This window comes from Gossypium arboreum, chromosome 1, assembly GCF_025698485.1.
Source record: "Gossypium arboreum isolate Shixiya-1 chromosome 1, ASM2569848v2, whole genome shotgun sequence".
NCBI classification, from domain to species: Eukaryota; Viridiplantae; Streptophyta; class Magnoliopsida; order Malvales; family Malvaceae; genus Gossypium; species Gossypium arboreum.
The window spans coordinates 63,047,115-63,067,686 of record NC_069070.1 but is presented as its reverse complement, the minus strand read 5'-3'; the positions used below and the strand labels follow the sequence as shown (position 1 = coordinate 63,067,686).

Genomic DNA, 20,572 nt, shown 5'->3' with positions numbered 1-20,572 from the left:
GTAGGGGCATTATAGTAATTTAGAGATCATGGGTATTAAAGAAATTTCATGAATTTGTGATTTTGTGTAATAAGGACTAAATTGTAAAAGTGGTGAAATTCTAAGGGTAAAAGTGTAAATGTGCATAAATATGTGTTTTGGTTTAAATTGAATAGAGAGATTAATAAATAAGTTAAGTTTGAATATATTTAGATTAAGAAAAGCAGAATTGTAACTCCCCAAACCCGACCTAGACGTTATGGCTGAATCAGCGATGTCACCTTGAAGTGCTTTTCGTCTAACTTAATCTCGTTGAAAATCCGTTTTATAATAAAACCTCTTTGTGAACTTAACGTAAGTTTAGGATATCTTGCTTGATGTTAAAACTCAAGTTGTTATAGCAAAATCTTAAACTTATTAGATTTTCATTACGTTTTTTAAAACAATGTTTGTTGCGGAAGCTCTCTAACATATGTTGCGTAAACATGGTGTTTGAAAAGCATTTTTTTTTTCTGAAAACCTGCAGCCTATTACTAATAGATATGATTCAAGTAAATAAAACCCAAATTAAAGAAAAACTTAGAGAGGCCCTATTACAAAACATACACCCAAATTAAATACTTATAAATTAAAAATTAAAACTGAAAGCAAATGCGGTTGTGTGGCCACCATCGAGTCCCTCGCAGCACCGATCCGCCTAATGATTATCTGGGCAAAAAAAAAGAAGGGTGAGTTTATGAAAATTCAGTGTGTAATCCCTGATCAAACATACAGTCAGTTGTACAATAGACAAAATACAATCTAGGCCTAAGCCTGTTTCAGTAGCAGTGCAGTCTCAGCTAGAGCCTGAGACCATTCCAGTATCAGTATCAGTGTGGGCCTTAGCCCATTTCAGTAATAGTAACAGAAATGAAATCAATAATCCTACCCATCCATCCTCTACGCTCCACTTGTCTAGCCCTACACTCCATGTGTGGATAAAATCAACCCACCCATCCCTACACTCCAAAATATAACACCGGTTGTGGCACTAAATAGTGTTTGCAGTAGAGCTGCTAATACAGTACACTTCTTCCAAATATAATAAACCCGTCCCCGTGCAATATGTCATGTCATAATATCATACGTGTATGCAAAAATGTCATGCTCGATTACAGTCATACATATCATAGGGGTATATCAATCATTTTACCTTATAAAGGTATAACGGTCATTTCATCAAATTAGGGTCTAGGTATTCTTACTGACCCAATAGCAGGTCCACAATCGTCTCAGGCGACCCGTGCAACATTAGCAATCAAACAGTGAAAATGGGCCTAAAGCCCATAATGCGGCCCATGTGGGCCCACACGCTCATGTGGCCCACAAGCCCAAAAATAGCCTTGGCCGTGTGGTTTACATAGCCTGGCCCAATAATCTCCACATGTCTGTGTGGTTTACCCGTGTGGGGCCTCACGAGCATGGGCCCCACATGGCCCATTTCGACGCATCATGGCCCAAATCGGCCTTAGACCATGAAATTGCTCATGGCCGGCCTTGACGATCTTACGCCCTTGATTAGGCCTTTGGACTACCACACGAGTGAGCACACATTTGTATAGTGTCGACTATCACCTATTTCGGCTTTTGCCGACTAATGAATATAGCAGTGTGATTACACATCTATTTACGAAAACGTGCGAATAGCCCACGGGCACCAAACCTACATTAAATCAAGGTATATTGTTAGTCGCTTGAAATAGGGTTAATCACCTGTTTCTATCACTTAACTCAAAATAACATTTGATACTTGACTTGATTGAAAGAGTGTGGTTTAGCCTTGTTAAAACCGTTGACAAAGGCTGATTCACCCTCCTTATCGAATAGCTGCATTAACAGCGAAATCTATTAACGATGATCACATAAACCCATGACTTGGATCAATATACTGGCTTATTGAAAACACAAAACCAAAGATAATGGAAAATAGGGCAATCAGCCAACACCCTTATATACAAGTCATGCTCTAGTTGAACACAATAATCGCAAACAGTTACCTTTGATCGAGTGATGAGGGAAAGGTTTCGACTGCTTCAGTATTTACTTGCAAACTCCTTCACTTCTCAAAAAGTTCTAGAAATTGAAAGAAACACCACACCTCAAAGAAGGAAGATAAGAATTGGTAAGAAGAGAAAGGAGTGTTCAGCTTTAAACAGTGTGAGAGTACTTATCGATTTTTCAGAGAACAAAAGCCAAACCACAACGAAAGGGATGGAGTATTCAGCCTGGCTACCAAATAGGAGAGACAGTAAGAGGAACAGTTTGGAGGGAGAAAAGGGAGGAGAAGTAAGGGGTATTTAGTCACAATAGAAAGATGGATAGAAATGAACTTTGATAACCACAAGAGTCGAAAGTGGGGAAGATGGTATATTCGGCCAAAGGAGAATTGATTGAGGGAAAAAAGAGACGAAAAGGGGTCAAAGAGCACTTGCTAAAATTGAAAACAAAAGCAATAAGGTAATCGGCCTAGGAAACAAAGTGAAAACGGGAGAAGGAAGAATCAAAACACACTAGAATTGAAAGATACATGAAAATAACAATAGTAATATTCGGTTTCAGAAACAATGAGTGAAAAGAACCACAATTTGGAAAAAACCCAAAGTGAAGTGACCAATTACCAACTCATAACCGAATTCCTGAGTGGTTAAAGCCCTATTCGGCTACAACTCCTTCACTTTCAAATCCCATAAAATCCTCCTAATATCACTCCACCATTACCTCCTCAACCACCGAATTCAAACTCTCCTCAACTAGCAGTATTTCAGTCAACTTCTACTTCTCACACGAGAAGAGAAGCAAAATAAAACACTCCTTGAGCACTGCAGAACTCGAACTCAAGATCCTTAGTAGCAGTAACAGGCCACTATCCCCTGGACCAGTAGGCTTTTTATGTCATGTTTTAACCATATTTATTTAAGAAGCCTACTGACTAGAGACAGGATTTATTCAAGTAAAAATAAAATTTTGTACAAGTTAAAGCTTGAACTCAGGACTTCTCCAACACTTCTCAGGACACTCAACCACTAAAGCAAGCATGTATTTATGCAACATGACCTACAAAAATAAATACTTAGATTTTGGGGAGTTAGAACTCTACCCTCTAAAGAAAATTTCGGCCTCGAAATTTACCTGGTCAAAACAGATGAGGGTATTGTTTCCACATCGCCTCCTCGGGTTCCCACGTGGCTTCCTCTGAGCTGTGATTACGCCAAAGTACCTTTACCAGTGGGATAGACTTCTTCCTTAACACTTTTACATCACACTCTAGAATCTGAACTAGTTCCTCCTAAAAATTCAGATCTGGTCTAACCTTAATCTCCTCAGTTGAGATGACATGCATGGGATCAGAGCTGTAGCGTCTCAACATAGAGACATGGAACACATCCGGTTCAACTCTGGAGGCAACTCTAACTGATATGCAACTGGTCCTACCTGTTTCAATATAGAGTAGGGCCTAATGAACCTAGGGCTTAGCTTGCTCTTCTGTCCAAACCTCAGTACCTTCTTCTAGAGCGAGACCTTGAAAATACTGAGTCCTCTATAGAATACTCAATCTCCTTATGCTTCAGATCTGTATATGACTTTTTTCTATCAGATACCACCTTTAGTCGATCCTAAATCAATCTAACTTCATCCTCGGTATTAGAAATCAATTCAGGACCCAGAATATGCAACTCACCCAACTCATTCTAACACAAAGGAGTACGACCCCTACGACCATATAATGCCTCGTAAGGTACCATCTGTATGTTAGACTGGTAGCTATTATTATACGCAAATTCTGCTAATGGCAAATAGTCCCCCTAATTGCCTCAGAAGTCAATCACACAACTCCTTAACATGTCCTTCACTATTTGAATCACCCTCTTTGACTGACCATTTATCCAAGGATGAAACGCAGTACTGAAGTCCAACCTTGTACCCAAAGCCTCGTGTAACATTTTCTAGAATCGAGACGTGAAGCGATGATCTCTATCAGATATTATGAAAATCAGTACGCCATCCAATCGTACTATCTCAGACACGTACAATTTAGCCAGCTTCTGCTGTGAGTAATCAGAACGAACAGGTATGAAATGGGCAGATTTGGTCAACCGATCTACGATGACCCATACTGAATCCTTCTTAGTAGGCGTTAAGGGGAGCCCACTAACCAAGTCCATAGTCACTCTCTCCCACTTCCACAATGGAATTTTAACTAGCTGAAGCAACCTTGAAGGTAACTGGTGTTCAGCCTTAACCTGCTAACAAGTAAGGCATTTACCCACGAAGTCGGTAACTTTACATTTAATATTTCACCACCAATATAACTCCCGAAGGTCTCGGTACATCTTATTCCCTTCAAGATGCATAGCATAAGGACTACTATGCACCTTTAGCAGTTAAACTGCCTCAGATCAGTATCCTTCGGTACACAGACTCTCTCACGGAAACAAAGTACCCCTTCACTATTCAGTCTAAAATTTGAAGTTTCCCCACTTTCTATCTGTCGAAATCAAGGACCCAGTGACTCATCCTCCAACTGTTTACCCTTAATCTGTTCAATCCACCTGGTTTAACTTGAAGTTCTACCAACAAGTTACCATCGTCAAACGAGCTGAGATGAGCAAACATCGCCCTCAGATCCGTCATAGCCCTACGGCTCAGTGTGTCGGCCACCACATTGGACTTACCAAGATGGTATTCAATCGAACAATCATAACCCTTAAGTAGCTCAATCCATCTACACTGCCTAAGATTTAGCTCCTTCTGAGTGAGGAGATACTTGTGGCTTTTGTGATCCGTGTAAATGATACACTTCTCACCGTACAGGTAATGCCTCTAAATTTTCAATGCGAATACCACCATGCCAAATTCCAAATCATGAATCAGATAATTTGCCTTATGAGTCTTAAGTTGACGAGATGCATATGCCACCACCTTGCCCTCTTGCATCAACACACTTCCTAAACTGACATGTGATGCATCGCTGTAGATAGTGAATTCTTTCCTAGACTCTGGCTGTATTAAATAGGGGCCTCAGTCAAAACCTTTTTAAGTTTCCCAAAACTTTCTTGCTGCTTATCAGTCCAGTTAAACGGCACCCCTTTACGCAACAACTTAGTCAAAGGTGCAGTAATCAACAAAAACCCTTCCACAAAACATCTATAATACCCTGCCATACCCAGAAAACTTCGAATCTTAGATACCGACTTGGGCTGCTTCCACTCTAGAACAACTTCAATTTTCTAAGAATCAACCCTAATCCCCTCAACAGATACCACATGGCCCAAAAAAGTTACCTCTCATAGCCAGAATTCATACTTGCTGAATTTAGCGTACAGTTGTTTCTCCCTCAGAATTTGCAAAACAACTCGGAGATGTGCATCATGCTCATCCTCAGTTCTCGAATACACCAGAATGTCATCTATAAACAATACTACAAACTGATCCAGGTAGCGCTGGAACACTCAGTTCATCAAATCCATAAAAGCCGCTGGTGCATTCGTCAGTCCAAACGGCATCACTAGGAACTCGTAATGACCATAATGAGTCCTAAATGCTATCTCATAAACATTACCCTCTTTGAATCTCAGTTAATGGTACCCAGATCGAAGATCAATCTTAGAGAAAACTGAAGCACCTCAGAACTGGTCGAATAGATCGTCTATCTTCGGTAGGAGGTACTTATTCTTAATGGTCAATTTATTCAGCTGCCGATAATCAATGCACATACGCATGGTTCCATCCTTCTTTTTCACAAATAAGACCGATGCTCCCCAAGGAGACATACAAATGAATCCTCGATCCAGTAACTCCTGAATTCGAGCTTTAAGCTCCACAATCTCCTTCGATGCCATTCGATAAGGGGTGATGGACATCGGAGCTATACCAGGTAAGAGCTCAATCCCAAACACCACTTCATGGTTTGGAGGTAACCCTAGTAGCTCATCAGGAAAGACATCCAAAAAGTCCTTAACTGATATCTTTAACAGACGAAACCTCAGAATCAAGAACACTGATGTAGGCTAGATACGCTTTACAACCCTTACAAACCAACTTATCGGCCTTAAGTGCAGAAATCACATTTGACAAATAATTCTGACATTCCCCGATTACCATTACCTCATCACCCTCCATAGTTTTCAGTACCACCCATTTAGCAGCACAATCCAACTTCGTTTGGTGCTTAACCAGCCAGTTCATGCCCAGTATTAAGTCGAATTTCCCAAAAGGGAGGTCCATTAAATCTACCAAAAAGATCATTCCTTAGACCTCTAAAGGTACATCCTTAAATAGTTTATTACCCTTACAGACTGCCCTAATGGACTCAACATTGAAACCTCACTCGCAGTGTTTTCAACTATTACACCCAAAGTCTCAGATACAGTGCATGGTATATAAGAATGCGTAGACCCAACATCAATCAATGCAGTATAAGGTACATTATGGATAAAGAACATACCCATAATAACATCTAAGGAGTCTTCGCCCTCTCGATGACGTGCAGCATAAACCAGTGTCAGCTGCCTCGCCTTAGTATGACCAGCACCTCTACCCCGTTCTCCACAATCACGGCCCATTCCATTTCTACCTTTGGCCTGACCACAGCCTCTCAGTGGCTGTTGAATACATCTCGGCGGCTGAGCAGAACCCACACCAATAGCTTTCATCTAATCGGGCCTCTGTGGACAATCTCTGATACGATGCTCTAATTATCCACTCCTCAAACATACCTCAATCATTTTCTAGCATTTGCCCTGATAGCGTCTCCCACAATCTGCACAAGGCTACGGTCCAAAAGTAGCAATAGGGGGCCCAACTCTGACTAGCCCGTCAACTCTAGCCTTTTTCTTAGGCCTTTGAAATGAACTTGAGGGCTCCGAATCCCTCTTATTACTACCCTTTTCCTTCTCACCTCGGCAATCTTCACCTTATCGACCAAAGCAGCAAAATCTCACTCCCTTTGTGGAGCTATCAGAATCCTTAAACTATCCATGAGGCCATCCTCAAAATGAACACATCACTCATATTTAGTTGCCACCATCCCATGTGGATAATGGCTTAATCGCAGAAATTCAGACTCATACTTAGCCACAGATTTATTCCCCTAGGTTAAATTCAGAAACTCCCTTCTCCAAGCATCCACATAACTAGCGTCTACATATTTTCCTTAGAATGCAGTCTTGAAAAATTCCCAAGTCAACTGGTTGGGCTGAGTACCCTCTTTCACTGTAAGCCACCACTGATAGGCTTCATCTCGTAGCAAAGACACTTCACCTTTTAGTTTTTGCTCAGGGGTGCAGTCGAGGTTTTCCATGATCCTCTCTGTGGCCTCAATCCAATATTCAGCCACATTAGGGGCAACTCCAGCAATACCTCTAAAAATCTCAGCCCCATTAGACCAGAGTCATTACGTAATCGACCCACGACACACAGTACCAGTATTAGGCCCAGCGACCCTTTCCAAAATTTGCAACATAGCTTGGGACAGTGCGTCATCCCTAGCTGCACAATTGTGTGACCCAGTCTCAATCACAGGCGAAGCCGGTGCCTCTCTAGCTTCATTATTAGGCATATGGCCCGATGCCAAGACCTAGCCCGAGCACCTCCACGGCCTCCGCCGCGGCCTCTTGTACCCTTTTCCATGAGTACCTCTAAATGTAACCTCGTTCAATAGAAAAACTTTGAACATTTTTGAAAAACCTATAGAAAAAAACTTTTTTTTTTAAAGATTTTCGGACCGATCCACACCGAGTTGTTGTAACCGGCTCGATACCACTAAATGTAACACCCCAAACCGGCTGGATGTTATGACCGATCGATCGCCACATTGATGCGTTCAAAACACTTAGTTTGGAAAAGCTGAGTTGGTGTTGTAAAGACACTTTTAAAAGTAAGTTAAAGTGAATGGAAGTCTGCACTGTGTAGGAAACCGGAAGAAGAGGAGGTGAGTCCGTCGGATTGCTTAAGTACCAAGCTCTCTCTTGGATCCAATCCTAGACATGCACACCGCCATTGCCACACTCTAACATCTCGTATAATTTTGAGAAAACCGTTTGATTATGACCACTTAAGAAAATGATTAAGGTTGCAAATCGTTTGCTTAAAATATTTATTTTCTTGGGAAAACATTTACTTTATGGAAACTTTGCGCGTCATCGTGATCTTTTAAAAACAAGTAGATTTTATAAAGCGAACCCTAGTGCTAGCCAGTTTAATAATCCCCACAATAAAAGTAATTAAAAATAGCGGCCTTATTACAACTTTAAGCATAATAAAAAAATAAAAAAATAAAATAACCCAAATTAAAGGCTAAACTTCTTTAAAATTGGCAATTAATCTTCATGGCTACTCTGAATCCCGCCCAGCTCCAAGTCCACCAATTCTAGGGCTCACCTGCAAGGATGGAAGAGGAAGGGGTGAGTTTGGGAAAACTCGGTGTATCTGAAACCCATCCAAAGCCCAATTCAGCTCGAGCCCATTGGGCCTAAGCCCTATTCAGATAACGATACACGAGGGTCAAGCCCTTTTCGAATCTGATAGCAAGGCCTTAGCCCTTTTACATAACATGTGGCCCATAGGCCCAGTTCGATAGCATGAGTAACAACAGTAATAATGAATGCAAGCCCATCCGGGAGACTACTCAACCCACCAACCGCTACACCGCCTGTACCAACCCTACACACCATGTGGGAATATCTCAACCCACCCACCCTACACACACAGCTTGCACAGCACGCTCAAATTCGATCGATTGAGGCAAAGCCTCCAAGACGTGGATGAACCACTTTCGATACTTCCTCCATTAATACCCCAATCCCATGCAACAGATATTAATAAATGCATATCATGCAAAATACGGTAGTAATCAATCAAGCGGTTCACCAATTTAAAACCCTAGAGGTATATCGGTAATTTTGCTCTTTAGGGTAATTTGGTAATTTTGCTCTTTAGGGTAATTTCGTGATCTACGCTCTTGCACAAGCTAATTCATAATTTTATCGGTTTATGCAATTTGATTCCACCATCTACCTAACAAAGCTAATTAGCCCATCTCTTACCCATATTGGTCCAGTAAGCCCATTGGGCCCGTTTTGGCCCATCGAGCCCTTTTTTCCGAAATACGCTAAAACGTCACGCTGAACGTGCTTACTACCTTGCGGTGCCAGATCTAACAATTACTCTATGACTTGAGAGCATTCAGCATACTTACATGACCATGAAATGCGAAATTTGACATTTCGACTTTTGCTTAATTGAACTAAAGAAGGGTGTTAGGTACACACCGTTTCATGACGATCGCCATCGAGATCCCTTACGATGTCCTACAATTATTCATCACCATTTTAGCATACAAGTTATGCTTAACAAACTCAAAATCCACCCTACCTTATTCTACCAAAGAACCCTTATTGACCATAAGTTGCTTACCTTCACAGGTCTAATAATACGATTCAAGCTTATCCAAGTCGATACTCCAAGCCTCATTGCTCCTCCAAAGTTGTCTATATCACACAGTCCAAGTCAACACTTGCCCACAAGGGCAAAATAGTCATTTAACACCCTAGGGGCAAATGGTAATTTTACCCCACAAGGGTATTTCAGTAATTTTACCCTACAGGGGTATTTTAGTAATTTTTCAAACCATGGGTATTTTGGTAATTTTATAAACAAAGGGTATTTTAGTAATTTTACAAACCAGGGGTATTTTGGTGATTTTATAAACCAAGGGTATTTTGGTAATTCTATAAATTGAGGGTAAAACGGTAATTCTGTAAATCGGGAGTACTTTGGTAATTTTACAAGTCGAGGGCATTTCAGTAATTGGTAAACTAAAGTATTCTAAACATGGATAACAATACGAATGGGCCTAAAGCCTATTCTCGGCCCAAATGGGCCCTGCACTCGTGTGGCCCTTTTAGCCCAAACCTAGCCACGATATTCGATTCACCTAGCCTAGTCCAATATTTACTACACAATCAAACAACTTATCCAATTGGGCCGTAGGCCCATTGGGCCTACATGGCCCTTTCGCCCATCGCACCAAGTAGCAATCCAACAACAAGAGTAGTGATAAATACACACCGATAGGAGACTGGAGTTAATCCGCTCCAAGCACTTCTAGCCGATGCCCAACCCAAACGAGCTCGCCATAACGCGAAGGGATCACCAAGAAAGGTACCTTTGCTCTCCTCATAGTTCTCTCTATTTAAAGCCGACCAGCATCCACTCCTATGTTAGCTTACCGATGTGGGATCCTCCATCATCGAGTTTAAATTCAACACCAACTCTTGCCATCCCAACATAGCAAAATAATCAACCTTTGCATGCCAAGGGATTCGAACCAAAGTCCTCCTATATGCCAACTCACGCCATCACCACTAGGCCACCAACTCATTTGTGTCATAAATCCAACACATTAAACTTTAAAGCGCACCTACTTGCTTCTAGATTTATTGAAAAGAAAAACCAAAATATATTGCAAGAGCCAAGACTTGAACCTTGGACCCCTTGCTTCCTCTATGGCGTCACTTCCTTGTCCCTAAGTGGCGTCACCTTGCCAAGACACCACACTCCTTTTTGTGTTACAATTTCTCCAACAATATTCTTAAGGCCTACCTACTACACCTGTGGTTTGATCTACCTTAAATTTTTACTAGAGTCCAGGTTTGAACCCAAGACTTCTCCAACACTTCTCAGTACACTTAACCACTAAAATAAGCCTTCATTAACAAAATTTACATGCACAACAAAATATTAAAAGCTGCCTTCAACCGCTCCCATGCTCAAGGCCCAAAACTTCTAGGCCCAAATTCAGGGTGTTACAACTCTACCTCCCTTAAAGAAATTTCGACCTCGAAATTTCCATTTAACAGGGTAGTCATCTAACATCTACCCCACTACGCTATCAGCTAAGACTCGATCTAAATAATTTTAATCGACGCAGAAACATCTAATTACCAAATAAAGAAATGTTTATCAAGCACGCATTCAATTCGTAACACACACTTAAATAGGATAAACTTGGCAATCCCGAGCTCGATGCTCCTTGGACCCACATCTAAAGCATCCTCCCATCTTCCTAAGGCATTCACCAAGATGACGCCTGTTCTGCGATCTTTGCGGGTTGGAAAGTTTGGTCGTGCCTTAACATGTTTCACGAAGCGAAGCTTGGTCTTCGAGAACTAGAATCCTTTCTCTTCTTACATCGTAAGCACCCGCTTGAAACATTTCCCTAATTTCCTTAACCTTGGTCTCCAATACTTCCTCTACCACTTTCCTTACTAACTCGGCCATTGCCTTAGTACCAAGCTCTGAGTTACCGCTACCCAAAGTTGGCGGACTTTTCTTACCCTCAAAATCCATATCAATACTCTACATTACCAGTACACATCTCAATTAACTACAAAGATCTCAAAAATTTTACTATTTATTCACATGTCTTATGCAGAGATAGTATTTTCAAGTTTCTATATTCACAGAATCATAGCCTAGCTACAGTCTTAGTATTCTAGAGTTTTTAGGGTTGCCCTAGTTATAATGTCATGATATGGTCTCAGTTCTATCTACAATAATATCTTAATACAGTGTAATATGAGGAACAGAAATACTTACAGACTTGGTGCCGGGGATTCAGTGTGCCACTTCTTTATCGATCCATAAAACCCATGTTTTTTTTTCTGAAAATAAAAGATTTCATTTGAAAACGCTTTTTTTTTAAAACTATTGATTTAACCTCGTTCAATAGAAAAACTTTGAACATTTTTGAAAAACCTATAGGAAAAAACTTTTTTTTTAAAGATTTTCGGACCCGATCCACAGCCGAGTTGTTGTAACCAGGCTCTGATACCACTAAATGTAACACCCCAAACCCGGCCTGGATGTTATGACCGGATCTGATGCGCCACATTGATACGTTCAAAACACTTAGTTTGGAAAAGTTGAGTTGGTGTTGTAAAAGACACTTTTAAAAGTAAGTTAAAGTGAATGGAAGCTGCGCACCAGGTAGGAAACCAGGAAGAAGAGGAGGTGAGTCCGTCGAACTGCTTAAGTACCAAGCTCTCTCTTCGGATCCAATCCTAGACATGCACACCGCCATTGCCACACTCTAACATCTCGTATAATTTTGAGAAAACCGTTTGATTATGACCACTTAAGAAAATGATTAAGGTTGCAAATCGTTTGCTTAAAATATTTATTTTTCTTGGGAAAACATTTACTTTGCGAAACTTTATGCGTTATCGTGATCTTTTAAAAACAAGTAGATTTTATAAAACGAACCTAGTGCTAGCCGGTTTAATAATCCCCACAATAAAAGTAATTAAAAATAGCGGCCTTATTACAACTTTAAGCATAATAAAAAATAAAAAAAAATAACCCAAATTAAAGGCTAAACTTCTTTAAAATCGGCAATTAATCTTCATGGCCACTCTGAATCCCGCCCAGCTCCAAGTCCACCAATTCTAGGGCTCACCTGCAAGGATGGAAGAGGAAGGGGGTGAGTTTGGGAAAACTCAGTGTATACAGAAACCCATCCAAAGCCCAATTCAGCTCGAGCCCATTGGGCCTAAGCCCTATTCAGATATCAAGATTACAGAGGTCAAGCCCTTTTGAGAATCTGATAGCAAGGCCTTAGCCCCTCTTTACATAACAGTGTGGCCCATAGGCCCAGTTCAGTAGCATGAGTAACAACAGTAATAATGAATGCAAGCCCATCTGGGGAGACTACTCAACCCACCAACCGTTACACTGCCCCGTACCAACCCTACACACCATGTGGGGAATATCTCAACCCACCCAGCCCTACACACCACAGTTGCAGCAACGCTGCTCAAATTTCAGTCAGTTGAGGCAAAGCCTCCAGTACGTGGATGAACCACTTTCAGTACTTCCTCCATTAATACCCCAATCCCATGCAACAGATATTAATAAATGCATATCATGCAAAATACAGTAGTAATCAATCAAGCAGTTCAGCCAATTTAAAACCCTAGAGGTATATCGGTAATTTTGCTCTTTAGGGGTAATTTCGGTAATTTTGCTCTTTAGGGTAATTTAAGTGATCTACGCTACTTCACAAGCTAATTCAGAATTTTATCAGTTTTATGCAATTTGATTCCACCATCTACCTAACAAGCTAATTAGCCCATCTCTTACCCATATTGGTCCAGTAAGCCCATTGGGCCCGTTTTTGGCCCATCGAGCCCAGTTGTGACAGCCCAAAATTGACCCTAGTCGGAATGTGGTTTCGGGACCACAAAACCGAGGCATAAAAATAATTAAAAATTTATTTTGATGCCTATAATATGTGTGTGCTCATGTATGACATTTTATGATGATTGATTTAGTGTTATAAAGGTGAATTCCACTAGAAAGGACTTAGTAGTGAACTTTGAAAGTACGATAGGGAAATGTGTGATGACTAATTAGAGCATGCATGCAAAATAATGGACTTGCATGTCAAATTCCCCTTTTTACAAGTGATGGCCGGCCATGACAAAGAGATATGGGCTAAACATGTCATGAAACATGTTTTGTTGGGCATTAGGGAGAAATAATAAACAAATAAGCATGGGTAAGAAAAGAATGAAAAAAAATGTGTGAGAGAGTAGCATTCCCCCATTGCCGTGCAACCAAGAAGAGAAAACAAAAAAAATTGTTCATCCTTGTTCTCTCCTTTTTGGCCAAAATACTAAGAGGAAGAGGGGATTTTTGCTTCATTTCCTTTGTTTAGAAGAGATCTAGAAGGTGATTTGGCTAAATTTGCATCAAGAGTAAGGTATGTATGAGGTTGTGTTGGGAGTTTCATGCATGTTTTGGTTGCTAATTTGATGTGCATGTTAGCCATGGCTCAAATCTTTGTTATGCCATGGAAATGGCATTTGGCCAAAGTTGTTATGGTGATAAAGCCATTGCATGCTAAGTGTGAAACTTGATGATGATGCATGCAATGATGGATTGTCTACTCATGAGTAAGATTTTGAGCTTTCTTTTGTTTTATCATGATTGAAGTTGAAAAGAAGCATGATTGTCATATTCGCCATGATGCATTCTTGAGCATGATTCATGCTTCTTGCATGTTAGTTAAAATTTGTGTTTTGGATGGCTATGGACACCTTGAAATTGCCATGCTCATATATGCATATATATGATTGCACATTATGTTTTGGTTATGAACTAAGTGATGAATATATTGGTTTAAAGAAGAAGATGTGGAAGAATGCTTGTGAAATTGCAAGCACAATTGCCTAGCACACATGTAGGTGCTTGATGCTATATTATAAGTTTTGGGCCACAATGTGCAAAGCATTAATTACTAAATTGCATGCTGTTTTTGTGAGGTATTAAGTGCAAAATTGACCTCAACATGTACATGAATATTCGGCCTTGGGTAGCCTATTGAAGGCCTTAGCATTTCCTTGATGCTCGAATAAATTGTATTGAATTGCTTGATGTAGTATAAAATGTGCATGACCATTGTGTATTCAAGCTAAAGGGTGGCCATATGACCATTTAAACTCCTTGTCATATTCGGCAAAAACTAGCACAATGAGGTTTTAATAAATTGAATTTGTTTGAATTAGCTCAAGAGCTTAGAAGACCACAATTGGACAAGGGGAAGGAAAAGGTGATCGAATAGCCGAAAAAGCCGTTCGACAACATCCGAGGTAAGTCCTCAAGAAGTGACCGTACTTGAATTGTGTGAAATAAAGTATGGATGTGTATTGATTATTGATTGTGTATGCATGAGTATTTGAATTCTACCCGGCTAAGTCCGAAGACGAATATGCTTGTGACTATAATTGCGTTTGAGCCTTAGTAACGAAAATGAATTATGTATGTCCAATGATAATTGATGTATGTGTTCATGGAAATTGAATGATATCCGGGCTAAATCCGAAGACAATTATGCTGGAAATTATATCCGGGTTAAGACCAAGGCAATTGCGCTAGTGGCTACATCCGGCTAAGACCAAAGGCATTCGTGCGAGACATTTTATCCGGGCTAAGACCGAAGGCATTTGTGCACGTGATTATATCCGGTTATATTCGAAGAATCTTGGGCTGGAGGTGAGTGTTGGTTGCTGTAATGAATTCAATTAGCACACTCGAAAAGCCCAAAGGATAAGGTACGTTATATGTGCATTGGAAAGTCGACATGTTTGAGCAACATTCGCTCAATCGACTAATGAATTTCAGTTATTGAATTGATTGATACTTTGTGAAATTATATAATGATGAAGTGTGAAGTAGGAATGTGTACAAATGAAATGATGCATTTGGCTATGTGAATGTATTGCTGTAATTAGAGTTGATTATATTCCTTGAGACTTACTAAGCATAAAAATGCTTACCCGTTGCTTTGGCTCTCGGTTTTCTAGATTTCGCCGAGGCAATCGGATTTGGGATCGTTGAAGTCAAGTCATCCACACTATCAAGCCTCCATTTTGGTATAAATTTTGGTTGAACTTGAGATGGCATGTATAGGACTACCCTTGTTTGTTAAATATGTTGTAATGTAAGTATGTACGGCCATGCGAAAATGGCTCGAAAAGGAAGCATGAACTTAGACTAATTGTGGGTTGTATGTATATATTTGGTGTCATGATGTGGCTATGGCTTGAAATGGGAATGTTGGTCATATGATCAGCCATTGGCATGGTTAAAATGATCATATATGAACCTATGTATGGCAAGACTAGTTGAATCATGGAGACTACCAAATAGGTAAGTCCTACCTTAAAACAGATGCTGCCAGCTGCAGTGGCGTGAATGTGAAAAATCACCAAAATTCATAGGAATGGAATTAAATAGTGAATAAGCTATGTAAATGAACCTTGATGAGTCTATTTTCATATGGAAGAAACAAAATGGTCATAGGAGTTACAGGTTAAGAGATATTAAAGCTATTGTGAGACACGGCCAGAATGGTTTCTGGGTTCCCTGTCGCAACTTTAAAAATTCACTATAAATTATACAAAAAGAATTAGGAGACATACCTTATATGTACAGATTCCATTTTGAGTCTAGTTTCATTAGTAACAAACTACACCAGCATTAAAGCCCTGTACAGAGAGATATTCAAGTTATACCGCGCGAAGGTCAGAGCAGTCGATCCCTGTAACATGGGTAACTTTAACTAATAAACTGTACCAATTGGCCCGACCAAAAATCCTAGAAATAAAACCATGGATGTATATATGAGTCTAAATTCAGGGAAAATTTACGAAACCAGTTTCCGAGTTTTGGAACTCGAGATATGATTTTTAAGGCGACAGTGACGCAGTTTTCCAGCCTGACTGGAAATGTCAAATTGGTGGGCAAAAGCATGTGAACTTGGCTTGTTAACCCCTCGGATCCGACACCGGCGATGGTCTCGGGTTTGGGGTGTTACACCCTTTTTTCCGAAATACGCTAAAACGTCACGCGAACGTGCTTACTACCTTGCGGTGCCAGATCTAACAATTACTCTATGACTTGAGAGCATTCGCATACTCACATGACCATGAAATGCCGAAATTTCGGCATTTCGGCTTTTGCCGAATTGAACTAAAGAAGGGTGTTCGGTACACACCTGTTTCGCGACGACTGCTACTGAGATCCCTTACGATGTCCTACAATTATTCATCACCATTTTTAGCATACAAGTTATGCTTAACAAACTCAAAATCCACCCTACCTTATTCGGCCAAAGAACCCTTATTGACCATAAGTTGCTTACCTTCACAGGGTCCAATAATACGATTCAAGCTTATCCAAGTCGATACTCCAAGCCTCGCTGCTCCTCCAAAGTTGTCTATATCACACAGTCCAAGTCAACACTTGCCCACAAGGGCAAAATAGTCATTAACACCCTAGGGCAAAATGGTAATTTTACCCCACAAGGGTATTTCAGTAATTTTACCCTACAGGGGTATTTTAGTAATTTTTCAAACCATGGGTATTTTGGTAATTTTATAAACAAAGGGTATTTTAGTAATTTTACAAACCAGGGGTATTTTGGTGATTTTATAAACCAAGGGTATTTTGGTAATGCTGCAAAGTCGAGGCATTTCAAGAATTGGTAAACTAAAGTATTCTAAACATGGATAACAATACGAATGGGCCTAAAGCCTATTCTCACCCAAATGGGCCCACACTCGTGTGGCCCTTTTAGCCCAAACCTAGCCACAGATATTCGATTCACCTAGCCTAGTCCAATATTTACTACACAATCAAACAACTTATCCAATTGGGCCCTTAGGCCCATTGGGCCCACATGGCCCCTTTCGGCCCATCGCAGCCCGAAGTAGCAATCCAACAACAAGAGTAGTGATAAATACACACCTGATAGGAGACTGGAGTTAATCCGCACTCCAAGCACTTCTAGCCGATGCCCAACCCAAACGAGCTCGCCATAACGCGAAAAGGATCAGCCAAGAAAGGTACCTTTGCTCTCCTCATAGTTCTCTCTATTTAAAGCCACCGCATCCACTCCTATGTTAGCTTACCGATGTGGGATCCTCCATCATCGAGTTTAAATTCAACACCAACTCTTGCCATCCCAACATAGCAAAATAATCAACCTTTGCATGCCAAGGATTCAACCAAAGTCCTCCTATATGCCAACTCACGCCATCACCACTAGGCCACCAACTCATTTGTGTCATAAATCCAACACATTAAACTTTAAAGCGCACCTACTTGCTTCTAGATTTATTGAAAAGAAAACCAAAATATATTGCAAGAGCCAAGACTTGAACCTTGGACCCTTGCTTCCTCTATGGCGTCACTTCCTTGTCCCTAAGTGGCGTCACCTTGCCAATACACCACACTCCTTTTTGTGTCACAATTTCTCCAACAATATTCTTAAGGCCTACCTACTACACCTGTGGTTTGATCTACCTTAAATTTTTACTAGAGTCCGGTTTGAACCCAAGACTTCTCCAACACTTCTCAAGACACTTAACCACTAAAATAAGCCTTCATTAACAAAATTTACATGCACAACAAAATATTAAAAGCTGCCTTCAACCGCTCCCATGCTCAAGGCCCAAAACTTCTAGGCCCAAATTCAGGGTGTTACAATGTGTGCGAGTAAGACCATGGCATCCATATGTGTTTACGAGTAAGACCCTGTCTGGAACAATGGCATCAATATGTGACTACATGTAAGACCACGTCTGGGACGTTGGCATTATACGATTTGTGTGATTATCTGAGTGTCCTATCCAATTCTGAATGGTTCATCAGGCAAGGATAAATTGAGTTCGAATGTGTAAAATGAGCTGTATGCCAGGTATGATTTAACTCATTACCTATTTGACGTAAAGTAAGTACGTTCCTTCATTAATTGTTGCAAATCTTGAAAGGGTGCAAATGAAGACTGTATGTGAATGTGATATGTGTATTTGACTTTGTGAGTTTGTACCTTGTTTATCTTGAATAATCTTTAAACATGTGCATATATGATTAGGTAATTTTGATTGTATATTTAATATATGAATATGATGAATTATTTTGATACAGGGGCTTACGTAATCAAGTGTAATTGGCCTTGAAATTATTATTGAAATGAAACTTAGTATTAGGCATGCACGATTATATGTATTTGGCTTCATGGTTAATATATGCATTTGAAACTATGCGATTACATATGAGTTTATATGTTAATGGGTATGTGAAGTAAGTTACAGCGACTAGTTGGTTGTGGAGTATAAATGATAATAATAATAATTTGGCTTTATGAGTATTCTGCTAGGGTGATAATTGAGTATGAAAATATATATTTATAATGAATTTCATATATGTGAATATGATATATATTATGATACTATAATTTAGTTTAGTTTAAATAAGTTGATAATAATTTTGGGATGTTCAATTGCTTATAACTTACTAAGGTTCAAAAGCTTACTCTATGTTTTTATGTGTGTTTCTATTTTATAGATTTTGGATTCAAGTTACAAGCTCGGGGATCATCAGCAAAGTCTATCACACTATCTACAGCTTCGGTATTTAAATAATCGAACTCAAATTATGACATGTATATGCTGGATCATGTTTTGAAATGTTGGATTTCGGTTTTGTATAAATTAAGCCATGCAAAAATGGCTTAACTTCCATGCTTGAATTCAGTTATGTTTGATTATGGTTTAAGGTCATTTTGGTTATATTTCTATGTGTCATGGATGAAGGGTATTTGTGATATGTGTTTTATGCATTGAAGTTGTTTGATGATTTTGGATGTGGTAGAGTGAACCGACTGATATATATGTAATAGTATGAATTATGTTTATTATAAAATTCGATAAAGAAGTTATAATGGTTATAATGTATATTCGGTTATGTTATTAAATATTATGATATGTTTTTATGGCATATTTTATGAGATGAAATGGGTATGATTCATGTGTATGATATTTTAGCATGGTGTATAACTTGTGAAGTTGGCATATTTTGATTTGGCCTTAATAGTTATAAATTTAGTTTATTAAGTTATATAGAAATGGTGTGAATTATTTGTATGTATATTCATGACCGAATAAAAATTATGAAGTGGAATAATTAGTCAAGGTATTATTACGTGTGGTATGATCTTATGTGATTTATTCAATAGTTGAATAGATGTGAATTGAATTGGTTGTTTTTTTTTTGTAATCTAGAATAATGTTTAAATATAATTCTTAGCCTATGAGTTTGATACGAAATGAATTGTTATTTTTGTTCGAAAATGGTTAATAATGGTATGATGTAATGTGCTTGAACTTGGTAAAATTTGTTTGCGCCTTTTTCATATATTTGTGTAACGCTCCAAAAATCCCGAAATCCCAAATTTTCTTTATTTTCGATTTTGAAAAAAATTGTGTTTAATATTCTTATCCAAGCGATTATTTTAGTAGGTTTTAGCTAAGGTTGAGTTTGAATTAAGGGGTAGAAGAAATTATAATTTAATTATTAAAAAATCAGGGCTGACAAATAGGTGGGCTTTTGAATAAATGAAGAAACAATTGGACACAAAAGGAGCCTGTGGTGGAGTGGCTAAGTGACGCCACATAAGGTGTAGTGAGGTGGCATTACTAGCTAGCAAGGGGGTCCAAGGTTTGAATCCTAGCTTAGTATTTTTAGAGTTTAATTTTGGCCTTCTAGAAGGATGGAAGTGGTGTGAAGATGGACTCCAAGGGGAGTGTTCAGAAGAGAAAATTAAGGAAAGGATCAAGGGGTTATCACGGAGAAAAACGAGGAGATAAGAAGTGAGGAGTAAGTGGAGTCGAATTGGGAACTTAGGCTTGAATAATTCGGCTATAGGGCTATAAATAGGTAACGACGAATTTCCCTTCATGGGAGGGTTGAAAAGCTAATGACGAATTTCCCTTCACTTTGTGCCAGAAACCCTTATCTCTAAAAAAGCCGAAAACCCTTTTTTTTCTTTTCTTTCTTTGTGCCGAATTCTTATCCCTCCTCTACTCAGTATTTTCTTTGCTTTAGCCGATTTTTTTCCTCTCTTCTTTGGTACTAAGTAATCAATTGTTGCCATCCAAATCTCTAAGAGCCGAATACCCTTGGTGCTGCCACTACTCTTTCCACCTAG

The 20,572-nt window shown here is 39.5% G+C and overlaps 1 long non-coding RNA gene across 1 annotated transcript; it reads right to left on the bottom strand.

Moving 5' to 3' along the window:
• Nucleotides 1–12,360: 12,360 nt before the first annotated feature.
• Nucleotides 12,361–17,431, bottom strand: LOC128290184 (uncharacterized). The gene is made up of 4 exons (XR_008279831.1): nucleotides 17,329–17,431; nucleotides 16,724–16,798; nucleotides 16,577–16,616; nucleotides 12,361–12,475 (listed from the first exon to the last, which is right to left on the bottom strand). It is a non-coding gene; the product is annotated as an uncharacterized LOC128290184 (long non-coding RNA).
• Between the last annotated feature and the right edge of the window lie 3,141 nt (nucleotides 17,432–20,572).